Below are 15,739 nucleotides of genomic sequence, written 5' to 3'. Positions count from 1 at the left end.
TCTGCTCTGTCAGGCCACTGGCAAAATGAATTGTTGGGGAAGGGAAAGGTTACAAAGGAAATAACTAGTAAAAATAGATTACAATTAATGGTATGGAAGAACATATGAAGGGTTAAAACAATAACAGTGAACCAACAGATGCCAGGTCATATCCTATCAATGATTTTTGGAATGTGCTGGGATAAGAAGCTGTCAGAGTGTGGTGGAGCTAATTAGGGAACAGGGTGCAGGAGAGAAGGAAGTCTGGAGATGGATTTTGAGAGATGATGGGCATGACTTGGCACAGCCTTTCATATGGGGAGAATGGTTTGAACAAAGATGAGAACTGGTCAGTATGGAGAAAACTTATGAAAGCCTACTTAGGTTTAGAAACACCAATGTGAATGGTATTGACCCAAGGAAAAAATGTATGAGATAAAAATCAGATTAAACTGATAGAATAAAATACATTGACCTACAGTGGCCTCTTCCATAGAAATGCAGGAATATTAACAGAAAGTGGCTTGTTTAAACAATGTGATCACAAATTCAAATCAGCCTCATTGTAGGTGAAATGCTCCCCCCAAAAGTAAAAGCAATCCTCAAAAGATAAAAATACAAAAAACAGCTTTGAATCAATTTTTAAACACCTGCCACATTTTTAGTGAGGTGTCCTTTTTTAATCTGTTCCTGAGGAAGAGCCCCAAGTATGTTCACAGAAAAGAGGTCCTAGATTTGACTTTGAGATTAGTGTGTGCAGTGGAGCAGAAGAACGTGGACATTTTTTCAAATTAGCAGGATGTGACATTTTTGTTGAGCTCAGAGATACGGTTCTTTCTGCAAAACTGCAGACACATCTGCATGGGCACAACCTAGGCCTAGAAGAAAGGATCTGTAATGGAGCAGATGCCAGCTCAGAGGAAACTCCTGGGAGAACACCTGCCTGGTTCGCTGAGGCGCACAGAGATCCCAGGCAGGACGCTGACCACACTAGGAAGCACCTGGAACCCAGCTCTCTGGCTGTGATCGTCCAAACAGAAAGCAGCTCTGCTCCTATGATTTCAGATGCCCCAGGAAAGTTGCCTGAACTTCTGATTGCAAGTCTTGTTCTGTGGCTGGAGTTCAATTGGTCTCTTTACAAAGACGACAAAGTAAAACAATTATTAAAATGTAAGTGTTCCCAGCCTTTCCCCTTTCCTGAAAAAATAGGAATGCTGTCTTTCCCTTCTTAGTCTTTTGTCCACATTCCATGATGGTATGGTCTGAATGTTTGTGTCTCTTCCCCCCAATATTAATCTGTTGAAATGCTAATGCTCAATGTGATGATATTAGGAAGTGGGGCCTTTGGGAGGAGATTAGGGCAGCCACCATGCTCATGAATGAGAGTAATGCCCTCATATAAAAGAGGTCTGAGAGAGTTCCCTGGCCATGTGAGGACACAGGGAGAAGTCAGCAGTCTGCAACCAGAGAGCCTTCACAGAACCTGGCCACGCTGGCACTCTGATCTTGGACTTCCAGTCTCCAGAACTGTGGGAAATACATTTCTATTGTTTATAAGCCACCCAGTCTGTGATATTTTGTTATAGCAGTTTGAATAGACTAAGACACCTGACCTTTGAGGAGTACCTGTCTCTTTCATGCCTTGTTCCTGGACTTTCATGATGAAAACAATGGGAAGAAAAGGAGATCTGGAGAGGAAGGAAAGGCCTTGGTAGATAGGCTATATTGATCTACATGATGAGGGTAAGAAAAAAAAACACATTTCATAATCTAGGGGACATTGATTGGTAAAGGTATTTTGTGAGGGGAAGAAATGAGCTAAGTAAGAGGATTCATGGAATTGTGAGAGATGATAATAGGAAAGGGATTGTGAGAAGTTTTGCTAAGGCTAAGAGTTGGATATCCTAATATTTTCCAAGTAACGTTTAGCTCCCCTTCTCTATAACTCTTGGCTGTTTGGTTGTATTTATTTGAAAGTGACTTATTTCAGAGACTGGACCAGATAGAAGAGGGATGTACAGTGTTTGCAAAGATTCAACTTTTTGAGTGCCTAACATGGGCTTGAAAATTTTACATCTATTAGCACATTTTATCCTTAAGACTGTTCTGTGGGAGTAGATAATATCATGTCTATTTTATAGCTAAAGACGTGAAAGCTTAGAGAGGTTTTGTGAGTTACTAACATTTGTAAGTGTAAATAAAAACGTAAAGATTTGAGCCCAGGCTGTCTGACCCCAAGTCCAGGGCTTTCCCCCTCCGGCCCTCCCTGGAGTTGGGGTCAGACAACCTAGACTCAAATTCCTGGCACCTGCTACATGCATGTCTTCCCCCTAGCAGAAACACAAACCTAAAAGATTCTCTAAAAGCACAGGCAAGTCATGTCGACTGTTACTAAAGTTCTTGTGAATATGGAAAAGGGAATTACATTGTGCATCACTCTTAAACATCTGTGTCTCCTAAATTCTACATCCCATGTGAGCTGCCAAACAACCCATTTCCCACCCAACATTTCTTCTCCATGCCATTTGGGAAAACCCTCCACCTCCAGAAGGTCTGTCTGTACATTTTCTCACAAAAAGAAATTTGGTCTTTGACTTTTGGCTTCTGTCATTTGCATCCCAGCAATCACTCTGCTGAGCAAAACCAAGGGCCTTCATGGCGATCTATTTTCTTTAGAAGATACAGGAAGGGAAGGGGTTGAAAATAACTAATGACATATTATTTTTCTGTTTCACACATTTATTCAGTGAATATTTATTGAAAGTCTCATGAGCTAGATGCAGATGTCTTATCTTCAAGGAACCTCCAGGTGGTGGGAGAGAAAAACAGTTGACCATAAATCACTGTTCAGTGTATCAAGTGCTATGATGGAATATTGTTTATGATGCTTTAGTGGCAAATAAGAATCTCTAATGATACTAAGGCGGGGCAGGGAAGGGGGACTTTGAAGATGAGGTGGCATTGGGACTTAGTACCCAGTGATTAGATGAGAGAGAGTAAATAAGTGAGTGATAAAGAAGTTGACACTTAGCCCTGGCCGGTGTGGCTTCATTGGTTGAGAGTTATCCTATGCACCCAAAGGCCACCAGTTAGATTCCCCAGTAGGGATATGCAGGAGACAGCCCATTGATGTTTCTCTCTCCCCTTCTCCTTTCTCCTCTTTCTCTCAAATCAATAAAAATATATTTTTTAAAAAGAGAGAGAAGAGATTTTTTTTAAAAGTTGATGTTCAGAGGAGAGAGAATACAGCATATGCAAAAGCACTATATGTTTGAAGACCTACAATTCTACATGATACAAATGGAAGTCATTTGTGAAGTGTGGCAGGTGAAGATGGAGGGGTAAGAAGGGTCCAGATTAAACAAAAAACTCATTGGATCAATATTTGGAGTTTATGCTGAAAGCAGTGGAGATGCATTGAAAAATTTAAAGCACAAATGAGGTGATCAGTTTCATATTCAGAAAGATCTCTCTGATAAACTTTGTCTGGAGAGTAGCTTGGAGAGGTGCAGAGAAGATTCATGGTTGCCTCTATCGGCTCCGTCCAGCAGAATTTTCAATGATGATAGAAATGTTGTATGTCTGTGCTGCCCAGTCCCATAGCACCTGGCCACATAAGGCACTGAGCACTTGAAGTGTAGCCGATGTATCTAAGGGACTGCATTTTTACTCTTATTTAATTAATACATTTAAATTTAAATAGCCACATATGGCTAGTGACTACCATATTGGACAGCACCACTATATATCTTTCTCCTCTTTATCTGTACTAGTAGAAACTGCAGTTTTTAAACTGGGCACATGGCTGCCCAGAATAAAGACCACATTTTCTACTTGGCCTTATAGCTAAGTGTGGGCCGTAGGATTAAGTTCTGGGCAATGGGATGTGAGCTGATGGGAAATTTCTGAGTTACGCCTTTAAAGGTAAGTGGTGCTCTCTGCTTATCTGCATCCCTGTTCTCCACAGGCTGAAATGTGGACGTGGAAGAGATGCATTCGGATTATGTAGCACAGCAGAGCGCTGAGATAGAAGGAGCCTGGGCCTGATGGCTTTGGTCCAGAGCTGCCAGGCCAGTCAGACTTTTAGGTGCAAGAGAAGTAAATTTCTATTTCATTTATTTGGGACTCTGTCACATCAGGTTATCCTAACACGTACTGTGAGTGAAGCTGGAAGTAGAGTGACCAGTTAAAACATGATAATCCAGGCAACAATTGATAGAGGTGGAACTAAGGCATTGCCAGTGGGAGTGGCGCGAAAGGAACTCAGCTGGGAAGGGTGGAAGGGTTCTTTATACAAAGCCTAAATCTGTGAAAACTCGGAGAATACAATTCCATCATGATTGCTTCTCTGAGCATTATGTGAAACTCACAATTCAGTACCATTTCAAAATAGAAATCCAATGAGTCAAGAGAAAGAAAAATAGGACTTATGCTCTTCCCCAGGCCCAGCTTAGATCTGCTGCAATACAGACATCATTACATCAACGTAGTACCCTGGCCCATTCGAAACCTGAGAAATCTTTTTATTTCAGACTAAATGAAGGGAGGGCGAGCTAAGAGCTAACGTACAGTATAAATTCCAGAATGATTTAAATAGGTGTATTTTGTGCCTGGATTTCTTGTCAACAAAAATGTGGACAAGTCTTAATAGATGTCTTAATGAAAAAATTAAGATTCATTTCAAACCACAGCATGTCCACTGTTTGCCAACAATTTCCTAAGACTTAATAATATCTTAAGCAAGGTTCAAATTCCTATTTTTACACTAAATCTGGTTGGAGGCAGTTTGCTTATGAAAGATCTTATAGGATTTTGAATTAAAAAACCAAATGATTTTTTGTTTGTTTTTTTAGTTTTTCAGTTACAGTTTACTTTCAGTTTGTTTTGTAAGATTTTCAGATGTACACCATAGTGATTAGACGATCATATACTTTACAAAGTGACCCCCCCCACCCCTCATTGTTCCAGTACCCACCTGGCACTAGACATGGTTGTGGCAATATTATTGACCAGATTCCCCATGCTGTAATTTACATCCCCGTGACTGCTTTGTAACTACCAGTTTGTGACTGGGTGAAAGAAGGGAAGGGATTAATAAGACTAATGATTCTTCGTTAAGCATAAGTTCCCCTGCCAGGCACTTTTGAAGGTTGGGACTGAAAAGAAATCTGGGCCTGGAAGGACTCTATCCAAACCTCTGCACTTGACCAGCCTTAGGCCGCGTCCCTGGGAGGACCCAGCCCCCCTTTGAGTTCCTGTCCGGAAAAGGTCCAGGCTGTCAAAACAATTTCGTTTGTTCTAGCCAACACCTGACAATAGGCCCCTGACCTTCCTTTCTTCGAGCACTTACTAAAAACAACTTAGAGTTGTAACTACTTCCTCTGTCTCTTTGAGATGTATATGTATCTCCTACAACTCCAGAGGGTCTTTCTCAAGGACCTGCAAGCCATTCCTTTGAAATGTGAGCGTCAGTAACCATAGGGCCTCTGCCTCCCAGTCTCTATGGGCGGACAGAATCCTGTTTCAGCAATTTCCAGCCGGCAGACCCAGCTGGCTTCATCCCAGTTACACGAACCAAGCCTTGGGTGATTTTTCACTTCCCTTACTGTGCTGGGGCTCTGGCTCTCCCCCCACCCCTCACCCCTCTCCCTCATCCTGCCTTTAAACACCCCGCCACGGCTGCACAAATAGGAATGGAGATCAGCTCTTCCCTTTATTATCAAGAGTTACTGACTAAAATCGATTTTGCCACTTTATGTAATGTCCAGCTTGGTCTCCCTTTGACAAAGGCATGAGTCAGGGCTGTTGGTCTAACAATTCTGTGACGTTGGTTTTACCGCCCCTATTTTGAAGGTGAGGAAATGGATCATCCTAGAGATTCACTAGCTCACCCAATAGCACATTTGTAGTTCATTCGTATTTGAGCCACAGAATTACATATTTATGGAACTGCAGGAAACTTTTGGGTTCATCTTGTTCTGCCTTCTCATTTTATAAAAGATTCTGAGGACCGGAATATGTAAATGTATGTTGTAAGAGTCAGAACTCGGCAGGGTTGCCAGATTTAGGAAATAAAAACATGGGACAACAGTTGAATTTGAATTTGTTAGCAACAAATAATTTTTTTTGTTAATTCTCACCCAAGGATATTTTTTTCCATTGATTTTTAGAGAGTAGAGGGGAAGGCGTGAGAGAGAGAGAGAAACATCGATGTGAGAGAGACACATCGATTGGTTGTCTCCCAAAGGCACACCGACCAGGGCCAGGGATCGAACCTGCAACCGAGGTACATGCTCTTGATTGGAAATCGAACCCACGACCCTTTGGTGCAGCCGATGCTCTAACTATCGAGCAACATTGGCTAAGGCCAACAAATAATTTTTTAGTATTTAATCTGTTTTTATAATACTTCATGGGGAAGTATATACTAAGAAATAAATAATTGGTTGTTTGTTCATGCTTTGCCTGAAATTCAAATTTAACCCGATGCTCTGTATTTTATCTGGCAACCCTATCTCAGGGCTTCTCCTTTCCGGAGTCCTTCCACTCTGTGACTTAAGAAAGCAAGCATCGACTATTTAATCATTTCTTTGTAGGAACTTTTGATCATGTCAGCGTGAGTTACAAGATAGGGAGACTATGATTCCATGAGTTCTGTGGTTTTAATGAGACACTAAACCTTTCCAAAGTTGGGAAAAGCCCACAAAATAATATTTATGAGGGAGGCATGGTTCATTTATAAATAAACCCACCGGAAAGATTAAACTAAGTTTAAAACCCTCTGTGTGTTGTAAGCTTAGCTGTATCAGAGAGAATCACACAGTTGGCTGGACTCTCCAGCTGATATCTATCTGGCCCATCTCTTTGTTGCCAAGTCAGTTTCTCCCCAAACAATCCAGTTCGAGTCCCTGGGACAGAAATCACAGCCCTCGTTGGGGGTGGGGAGGAAGCATCTAGGCCCAAGTTGGCAGAGACGGTGAGGTTTGGAGAAGCAGGGTAACATGGGGAAGACTCAGAGCCAAGACCATAGTGAACCAGCCCAGGAGAGAGTTTCTGCTGATGTGAAAACAGAGCCGTAGAAAAATAGATACGTTCACTGATAAGAAACTGGTATTAGTAGAGTTGACTAATTAGTGAGAACAAAGGAATGTGAGTATTTTCTGGCAATACTTGTGACTTTGTAAACAGAGACAGAGTGAGGGAAATGCTGATAACATTACCTTTTTCTTTACTGACTGGCCTAGGGCCACTGATAAAAGCAATGGTTTACACACAAGCCCAAAGGAATGCTAAGCTTAAAAAAATGCTCCCTATTTACACAGCCAATTCACATAACTCTTAGTGCAGCGGCAGCCACAACTCTTGGCTGGAAGTAGGAGGCGGGGCAAATGTTTTGTCATGGGCCCTCCCCTCCCCCACACCCATTTTATAAAGCCGGGTGGGAAATGGCCCTATGGGCCGCAAAATCACTTGGTCTGGCCCTGCCAAGGCCTCACCAAAGAGAAGCAGTTCCAGCCGTCACATTGGGGGTGAGTTAATTAAATGTTTGACTAAATCTAGCAGCCTAATTTTTAAGTTGATCATTTTGTATGGCCCGAGAATGATGTTATAAATATCCAAATGGCCCTCGGCAGAAAAAAGGTTCCCCACCCAGGAAGCTGCTATCGTTCAGACACATCAGGGACCAGTTCAAGGTCAGGAGTCAGAACTCCAACAAGGAATTCTTTCCTGAGCCGCAGGGTCTGCAGCATTGGAGCTGAGCTGAGCTGAGGACCGTGCAAGGAGCGTGACTTCTGAGTCCACAAGCTGAGCATTCAGCACGGACACGCAGGCTTTGAACAGATGTGCACAGGTTCTTTTCATTGCCAAGAAACCCCACTTGGTTTAGCTCTTGCAAAGGTTAGTTTAGCATAAGCTGTCCCGTTCACAAAACCCTAAGGCAGGAAACACAGTATTGCCAAGCCCCTGGGAATTTTACAGCTGATGGGAAATGAGGCTGTGTAATCTTTTATTTATGTTTCTCTCTCTGCCCCTCCTCCTGTTGCTGCTGTGTTTTCCTCTGTAGACGGGCTTCCTCCGCTCAGGCACTGGCTTGTCCGTGACCTTTAAAGGTTGCCCCCATCTTCAGGACATTCCATCCTGCCCTCTTCTGCCCTGGGGAAACAAGTATTTCAGCGCACAGGTTAAGGGCACACACTCTAGAGACAGGTTGCCTGAGTTTGACTCCTGGTTTATCACTTCACGTCTCTGGTTCCAGTTTCCTCCTCTATAAAAGGGAGCTAATTACAGCCTCCACCTCATAAGGCAGTGTGAGGGGTGAATAAAGTAAGGTCCTTAAATACTCAGCACAGTGATGTCACATACTACATGCTCAATAAATACAGCTGTGTTTTCTTTATCGTTACAGCAACTCTAGTATGTATAGTTCCTGGTCGATATTTCCAAGTCCCAAAGTGAGACTCTCAGTGGAGAGAACCATGGACTGAGCTTGGCCAGTCTCGTGAGTCCATAGGTTACCAGGGTTTCTGTAAATCGGCTGCCCCGATCCAGTCAACCCAGGCTGGAAGATGGACTTTGGTAGATCGAACACAGTTGACTCACCCACCATTTCATCAGGGGCTGTGAGTGTGGGGCAAGTCTTTTGGAAGCTGATATGAGTGCAGCTAGCACCTAAGAGATGCCTACTACTGTGTAAGAATTTGTTCTCAAACATTACATATCTAATTTTAATGAATGCTTGCAGTCCCGAGATGATAGCCATCTGCTCTTTCTTGCCCAGTTTGGGCCAGAGAGGGAATTCTTCCCAATCTCCATCTCAGCTCTAGCCTTCCCTGTATCCCAGAGACCCAGGGATCTGGCCAGCACTTGTCAAATGCCTGCTACAGGGTGAAGGCATCGTGGTCTGCACAGCGCCTATTGTAAAGGTCCCGATGGTGGCGTCGGGTCAGAGGATGGGACAGTCTGACTTTCGAGAGGCTTAAAATCTGGTGGGCTTCACACGATAATCTAAACCAAGGGAGTGTATGAGAGAGATTGTAATGGAGGCATGGAGTGTGAAGCACCATAGAAAAGGGTAGATACACCCTGTCTGCCGGGGTTTTAGAGAAAGTCTTTGGAGAAAGTCATTTGGCTAAATAGTGACGATGGGAAGATACTGACCAGCAAAGGTGAGCATCGACCTAGGATCCAGGAGCTCGCGGTTCGATTCCCGGTCAGGGCACATGCCCGGGCTGCGGGCTCGAGCCCCAGTCGGGGGCCTGCAGGAGGCAGCCGATCAATGACTCTCTCATCATTGATGTTTCTCTCTCTCCCTCTCCCTTCCTCTCTCTGAAATCAATAAAGACATATTTTTTAAAAATTACATACAATTTAAGTAAATATCATGAGTAAGTTTTCAGAGACGAGAAGGTATAGAGCCCATGGGAACCACGGTTGAGCCTCTGGTTTGGTTCAAGTGTAGATTATTTACTTAAAAGTGTTCTTGTGCAGTGGTTTGATAGGAGTTCAGATCTACTTGTTTATGACAAAAATGAACTTGTTTGTAAGAGCAGAGTTGTTTTGATCTAAGAATGGATGTTTCTGTAAGTGAGGTTGTTTTGATATCAGAGTGAAGCTGTCATCAGGATGTACCCGTGGTTGCTGATCAGCTCGGCTGCCGGGCGGAGTTGTTGGGGGCTTATTGATAAGAACATAGGGAGCTAAGCAACTGTGGTAAGAGGACATTTAGATGGAAATACCCAGAGTGTGTGAGCCCATCGGAGAGTGTTCAGTCCAGGCAAGGCTACCCTTTGCCAACGTAAATAGCTCTCCAGAGACCTCAGGGCATTAGCTCCTGCTACGGCAAGGTGCTTCTTTACAGACAGTGGTGAAAACCACACAGTAGCCCCACGAAGGAGATCATCTTGCCCATCAACAGTGGTACCTTCGTTCCCTAGCAACTGTGCTCTAGCGACAGACTTTCACATTTGCGTTGGCTGCTCTTGGCTAGTTAGGCTGACTCTCCTGACAACTAACTCGTCAAAAGATACAACTCAACTAAACTTGAACTCTATCCCTTTCATTTCCCCTTGCCTGGAACAATAGTGTAATTAATCTGTCATTGGTTTAGAGTATGTTATTTCCTTATTGGCTTACTAAGAAACATTATCCTGTATTTATGCTATGGGCTTGGGAAATTATTATAATTCCTGCAGTGACCCTGTGTTAAGTAAATTATTGGTAAGGACAAGTTCAGTCTCTGAGCATAAAATTGCCTCCTGTACAAGACAAATATGTTCTGTGTGTAGAGGAAACGTTGGCATCAGATCATGAAGGACTTTGATACCAAGCTAAAGAGTCGGTGCTTGATTTTATAAACAAGTAGAGCCTACAAAAGAGAAATAATAAAACTGCTGCTACCTAATTTTGTTTGTTGTATGTGCTTATTTTGTTGGTTGCATGTGTTATAAAAATATGTCCGTTTAAGTGTACCTTTCCCCCAGCTTCTGGAAGATAGGGATTATGTAATAACTAACGTAGCCCCAGTATTCACCTTTGTACCTGCCAGGTGCTAATCTGAGCACTTGGCTTGTTTTATGTGCTCATAATAATCCTCCCAGGTCAGCATTATTACTCTCGTTTTACCGGTGATGAGGGTGGCGCTGAGCAGAAAACCACCCACCTAAGGTCACCACCTGGAAAGTGGTAGAGCTGATACCTGGGCCCAGGCATACTGTGCCCCTCGTTAGCGTGGAAATTCTTCTCCAGCTACACCTCGTGCAGCTCAGACAACAATTCTGGGCTTTGAAGAAAAGGACTTATTGCAAGTTGTACACAGGCGATGCTCTTGATAATCAAAAAGACACGAGATGGAGGAAGCCTAGTCACCTACGGCCTAGCCACCCATGGGTAGCCTGCCTCTGGATGTGAGAGATCAAAAGTGCAGCCCTGACCCAGGCTTGGGATAGAGAAAAAGATCCCTGCCTCAGGGACCGGAGAGCAATTCTCTAAAGGACTTCAAGCCCTGAATAATTGATGCAGTGACTCCTTCGCCTCTTGCATGAAGCTTTTACTTTTAAACCACAAGGAGCACAGGTGTTTTCTTAGAATCACCGAGCAGCAGAGCTGGGAGGACTTTTCACCGCTGTTCGTCTCCTCTCCAAATTCAGCTCCTGGTTCGCTCACCACCACGTTACCATCTGTCTCAGCAGCTCGCAGCCCCTTTGTTCCCACTGCCCCACACTCGGTGGGTAATGCTCGAGCGTCAGAGAGGTGACCTCTGCTGACGAGATGAGTCCGTTGGTGGGCTGTGCTCAATTCCTGGCACACCAGCTGTGCCACGCCTTTTTCTTCCACTCAAGCGAATCAATAATGCAAATAATTAGGAGGGATGCTGTTACAGAGGCTTGATTGTGTTCTAAAGAGTATTTTAAAAGCCAGTCATGTGCAAAGGTTGGCAGTTAATTAATAGCCAAAATGGCTAGTATCACCCCCTCTGCTGTCCTCTATAGGTAACTTTGGTGAGTGAAAAGTGCCGACTTCACCAGTGGGTGAAATCACCCAGTGGCTGGGCGCTCACCATTTCCATCCATGGTCACTCTGGACAGTTTTACTGCCAGCAGAGTCTTCCCTTTATTCAGCAGGGAAATGTCTCCAGGGGGAACTGCTCCATGATAGCCCTGGGATGTGCATTTTTCCCCTGTGCTGCCCCTTCTTGTGTTCTTAGAACCTATCCTGAAACTTCACAATTTTCTTCAAGTCCTTCACTCTACTTCCATTTCCCATGCTCAGCAGAGGACCGACCCTGGGACATGCTAAGTGCTCAGAAATTGTTCACTGGTTGAATATCTCGTCCTGTACAAAACAGTTGATGTGAATGACCCAAGTTTTAAATTCTATCCTACCAATATCTTTATTTATTTATTTATTTTTTTGAGAAGGTAAAGGCAATTTTATTAGGGCATCTGCTGCCAATATCTTATGTTTGTCTTCTGGCCCCAATCTCAGAGCAAGGGGCTCGTCCCATCTATAAGGCTTATTTGTCCACTTGGGCTCCACATCTAGTCTTCTTTGGCTAATTCATGGGCATGATTACTTTACACATAAGAAGTGTCATTCTTCTTAGGTAGAAATAATTTTCCATCCTCAAAGGATAATTCACTCTGAGCAAACGTGCCATTTTAGAAATTTGAGTAGCGAATCTCATCATTACCAAGGAAACTCCTGAGTCTTTTACTCGTCTGCTCTGTTGTATTCTTAATTGTAGCTGCAGATCAGAAATACCTGGGAGCTTTGAAAACTCCTGGTGCTCAGGCCACATCAGTGAACTCAGAATTCCAGGGTGTGGAGGCAGGAGTCAGGCAGCAATATTTTTAAAGCTCCCCAGGTGATTCCAGGGTGCATCCGAGGTTGGGAACTATAGGTTTAAATTCAGTCCTCGCTGCCCAGGCCACCACCATCATCATCATTATATGGGAGCTGCTTAAAAATGTAGCATCTCAGGCCCCATCCATTGAATCAGAATCTGCATTTTAACAAGACATACTGGTGTTTCTTATGCACATTAAAATTCTAGAGGCAGTGATCTGGACCAGACTCTAGAGCAGCAGCCAGCATACTAAAGTAGGCCAGATCCAGCTCCCTGCCTGCTTTTGCAAGTCAAGTTTGATTAAACAAGTCACGCCCACTCACTTATATGTTGTCTATGGCGGCTTTTGTGCTGCCGTGGCAGAGCCAAGCAGTTGTAACAGAGCCCCTTTAGCCAACAAAGCCTACAATTTTGCTATCTGGCCTTTACAGAAAAAGTTTGCCAACCATTGAGGATGGAGTGATTAAGTCCAACCAAGAAAGCATGTCTGGCTTTTGTCAGGGTAGAGGACAAAGTGATCTTCCCATAAGGGACAGTTCTTTTGAACAGGCCTTTTATATTCACGTATATCAGGGTTCTGCCAAATGAGCCTGTTTCTAACAGGATTCATTCTGGATATATTCTCCAGAGAAACAGATGGGCCAGAACAAATCCGCCCTCACATTCATGCTCACATACAAGCAGACATTTTTATGTCATTTAAATGATGTTGCAGAATCATTTGACTAATACAATATTGCAAAGTCTCTACTGGAAAAACAGGACTGCATGAATCAGGAAGATGAGTTCCGCCTGGCAATCAAAATAATCTCTTACATTCTACTTCCCCTCAAAAAGAAGAAGGTTTCTATTTTTTTCTTCTCTATGTATCAGCTTGACTATCTGTTTTTAATAAAATGTGTGCCTTTTATATGAATAAAGCACTGGCCCCCAGCTAGAAAATCATAATTCACTTGGTTTGCCCAGTAAAGGAGCGCATGGAGCTGAGCTGCTCCACTTTTGCAAGAGAGCTGGCACAGCCTAGGTTTCAGTCTTTCCCCTGTAATCATAGAAGAGAGAGAAGCTAACCAGCTCCTGGCGATATTGATCTGTGATCTTGCTCCAGTGGATACTTACTTTATAGCATTCCTTCTCAAACTCAGGCTGACTAGACAATTACCTGGCCATCGCGTTAAACTGCAGCTTCTGATTTCAGTAATTTTAGGGCTAGGGCTGAGATTTGGCATTTTCTGGGAGGGTCCAAGGTGATGTTGATGATCTCAGAACCATGCCTTGAAAAGTAAGGGTCTAAGGCAAGGGTTGGCAAAGGATGGCCTATGGTCACATCCGACCACTGCTTGTTTTTATAAATAAAGTTTTATTGGAACAGAGCTATGCTCATTTGTCTCCCACATTGTCTGTGGTTGCTTTCATGCTACAAAAGCAGAGTGGAGTAGTTGTGACAGAAACTATATGGCCTGTCAAGCCTAAAATATTTATTATCTGTCCTTACAGAGAAAGTTTGCAACACCGATCTTCCAAGGGTGGTCCAAGGACGGCCTGCATTAGAATCGTTTGAAGGGTTTGTTACAAATGTTGATTCCCAGTATCATCCCAGACCTACTCCTAAGACAGTCTGGGGTTGGGCCTGGCAAGCCCCATTGTTTCTAAGCTTCTCAAGTGATGCCGATGGACCTCACTTTGAGGAGCAAGCCCATACCTGTCTTCCTGAGGGAACATGTCAGAGTCATTGATGGGGAGCCCACTGTCCTGGCTTGGGATGCATTTAAGGAACTCACGCTTCCTTAGATGCATACGTCTGGGTCTGCTGAGGCCCTCTGAGCCGTGCATGCCTCTCTTTTCTGCCATCAAAGTCCCAATGAGAGGTAGGTTCTTAGAATCACAGTGGTGCCTGCTGGGTCCCCAGGAGGCTGGCTCTGAGGTAGAAATTTTTGTGCAGGAGGTTTATTAGGGAGTCCTTTTGGATTAACACCTGTTGAAAGGAAGGGAGGGAAGTAAGACTTCAGGGGGAGGGGGCTTTCCAAAAATAGGCTACAGTACAGTTACAAGGCAGGTCTTAGCCAACCCCATGGAAAGCTCTGGAACTGAGATAAACCTTCATACTTGTTCCCACATGGGGCTAGAGTCAGACCTCTGTTCCCTGCAGAGCTGTCCTAAGGATGGGGCATGTCCTTGGGCGAGGCAACTTTCAACTCCTGAAGAGGGCTGAGAGCTGTGGGCTGTCTTCAAGCGTTCCCAGCAGCTGGGGAAATAATTCCAGAAAGGGGATCTGGAAGGGGCCTCCCAGCCTTCATTCCAGGAGGTGTCATTTTTATAAATGGCAGTCACCATTTCCCAGGCTCCCAACAGGTATCCGGCAATATCCTCGGGTATTTCATTCTCACAGTACCCCGATGAGGTAGGAACTATTAGCTTACTTTTAAAGATGGCAAAACAGAGGCTCAGAGAGGTTAAATAAATTTCCCAAGGCCCCACAGCAAGGAAGTGAGTCCAATCTAGACTTGCTAGCACCTAAGGTCATGATTTTCCATTAAACCAGCATTTCCCAATTTGTATTCCTCAGAACAAATGTTCATAGGTGTTACATGAAAGAGAGCAAAAAGACTTTCTAAAAAAGCTATTTGTATGGTCAAATAGCTTTAGGAAATCTTGCATTAAACGTAAACAGGTTTCTTTGCAGCAGGCTTTCTCAGAACCTTGAACACGCCAACGAGCACTGAGAATTTCCGAGAGAGTCATTCATATGCATGACTCCCCATTTTAAAATGGAACCTTATTTTAAAATGGAACTGTTTGTAGCAGAAAGTACATGGACCACATTTTGGGACATGACGCATTACCCTCACCAGTCTTCTTTCTAAACACACCGCTGGCAGCTCCCCCACACTCCTTCACTTTCTCTCTTGCCAAGAAGGGAACTTGCACAGAGCTTTCTTGCAGAAGGAAAGGAATGTAGAGTTTATACTTTATTGCCTTTTGCCCTGATTTAGAAATAGTGGTGCCAGATGTCTTGGATGGAGGGAGGGAGGTTGGATGGAGGGAGGGAGGTTAGCCTTTAAAATTATTCAAAGCATGTGTATGCATGTTTGGGGGGACACCCTATATATTTAAAACTCCAGTGACAGCCAACAATACTGACAACCTAAAATCCCTTCCAAAAGAAGTTCGAAATGCCTCCACTTAAAAACTTTTTTAGTGTTTGTGTAAAATAAAGGTGGGAAAAAAAAATCAATCTCCATGCACAGCTCTCCTCGGGGGAGCTAGGTGGGGCTGTGGTCACAAGATAAACAGCAGGTGGGCAGGGGGCGGGCCAGGGCGCGGGGGTGCAGCCTCCGGCCTCGACGCTCCTCTCGTGGCCGGGTTCTAGCCAGGTCACCCGTGTTGCAGTCTGCTTCCAGGTTTCCACATGAGATA

The 15,739-nt window shown here is 44.0% G+C and overlaps 1 protein-coding gene across 2 annotated transcripts in view; it reads left to right on the top strand.

Moving 5' to 3' along the window:
* Positions 1 to 7,434: 7,434 nt before the first annotated feature.
* PCTP (phosphatidylcholine transfer protein) overlaps positions 7,435 to 15,739 on the top strand; it is a 182,576-nt gene continuing 174,271 nt past the window's right edge. For both annotated transcript variants that reach the window (XM_081161071.1, XM_081161072.1), the window contains exon 1: positions 7,435 to 7,508. The gene's annotated coding sequence lies outside the window, so the exon portion shown is untranslated. The remainder of the gene's footprint in view (positions 7,509 to 15,739) is intronic.

This window comes from Miniopterus schreibersii, assembly GCF_964146895.1.
Source record: "Miniopterus schreibersii genome assembly, chromosome: 16".
Classification (NCBI taxonomy): Eukaryota; Metazoa; Chordata; class Mammalia; order Chiroptera; family Miniopteridae; genus Miniopterus; species Miniopterus schreibersii.
Note: the sequence above shows the minus strand (reverse complement) of the source record. Positions and strands in the feature narration are given on the sequence as shown.